This window comes from Otolemur garnettii, unplaced genomic scaffold (genome assembly GCF_000181295.1).
Source record: "Otolemur garnettii isolate 467f Iridium unplaced genomic scaffold, OtoGar3 scaffold00624, whole genome shotgun sequence".
Taxonomy (NCBI): Eukaryota; Metazoa; Chordata; class Mammalia; order Primates; family Galagidae; genus Otolemur; species Otolemur garnettii.
In genome coordinates, this window is record NW_003853019.1 from 9,512 (window position 1) to 11,190 (window position 1,679).

Sequence of the window (1,679 nt, forward strand, 5' to 3'; positions counted from 1 at the left end):
AAAATAACACAATCAGATAATAGAACTGATAACATTGACTCATAGTGCCTCAAGCATATCACTCTTTTGTTTACATATAAGTTACACATCACTACCCATCAAAAATTGTATGGAAAAAATGGCTCTTACCTCCCATTTAGCATCCATAAATCATCCAGTCTATTGCAGCTTTACTTATTCTGGGTAGCAAACAAGTGCTACCCTATTTATGACTTGGGTTTATCTCTAACCCATTCTGATACTTTTAACATTAGGAAGAACTAGAGTCTTTTTGACCACATAATGGTAAGAATTCAAGACTGTATACCAATGTCAGTGGAAGTGCAGAATTCTCAGTGAGTAAGTAAAAGAAGTCATAATAACTAGAAGCAACAATGAAGATGCTGATCAAATGTTAACACCATCTAGATGAATTTTTGTAGTTAACTTCTGTGGGTGTCTTGACTGCAAATGTCAGTTCTCTCTGTGGTTAGTGACATAAATTAATTGAAAACCAGATGAAGGAACTTGCAGATACCTGTTTTAACAAGTAAATGCAGCTTGGCCTGTGGTAGGTCTCACTTTGCAAATATTACATGTTCTTAAGAAGCCAGAGAGAGAACAAGTTTAGACTTGATAATAACAAATGTGTAAGGAAGCCAAAGAGAATGTTTTGTGGGTATTATTCTCCTCCCTGAGAAAGAATTTTCCCACATATCTAGAAGGAAATCAACATAGATTGGTCCAGCAAGCCAACATTATTTTGTTTTTCAGTTTTATTCAATATTAAAATATGCATGGTGTAAATTCTCCGATGATCTCTTCTACTTCCAGGGTTTCATTCAACTACTCAACAAATCCAAAATTAACTTACCTACTCATCAAATCTAGTGTTCCTCTTAAATTCTTTAAGAGATTTACCCTCTATGTAGTCACTTAAATGAAAAATTTTAGTCATATTCCAAGCACAGCTCTGGTACCAGTGGCCAATAAATATTTCTCAAATATATGAAAGGGTAGATTTTCCATGTTTTCTATTCCTCTGCCTCTATTTGGTGGTTTATAAGTTCTATCCACTCTACTTCAAAAGGCTCCTTAAAAAAAAAATCCCTTTTACTTGCTTGTATTGTTGCTACTTTAGTAGAGATGTGCAAACGTCCTACCTCTTACACCTTTGCTATGCAAACCACCTGCAGCATAGATTTCATTATAATGCAACTTGATTTTAAAATTTTGATTTCTCTCTTCGTCTGCAAGCGAAAATTCTAACTTTTCTTCCTGGCACTCCACAATTAATAAACTCTTCATCTGCTGCTTCTCATGACTTATTAACTGAACTTTCCTTTAAAGCCATATTTCATTTTTGTCCTCCTGTGTAATTTGATGCCTCCATGCCTGTGATATATTATTTCCCATGCTGGAATGTTCTTCCCTCTATTCTCTAGGCTGCTTAGATCCTGTTCATTCTTTAGCTCCTGATCCAAACATCTGCCAAGCCTCTAATTGGAATTAATTTTTTATTCCTCAGCTTTCATGATTCTTTCTCTTCATACTTCTGTCTAGTTCTCAACCTGGTTTAAGTGTATTTTAATAATCTGTTCATGTATCTGCCTCTCTGGAGTCCTAAAAGCTCTTTCCCCCAACATTTTGATGCTGCCCAGTAAATGCTATAGAAAGTTTTTGAAATTGGCATTGAATTA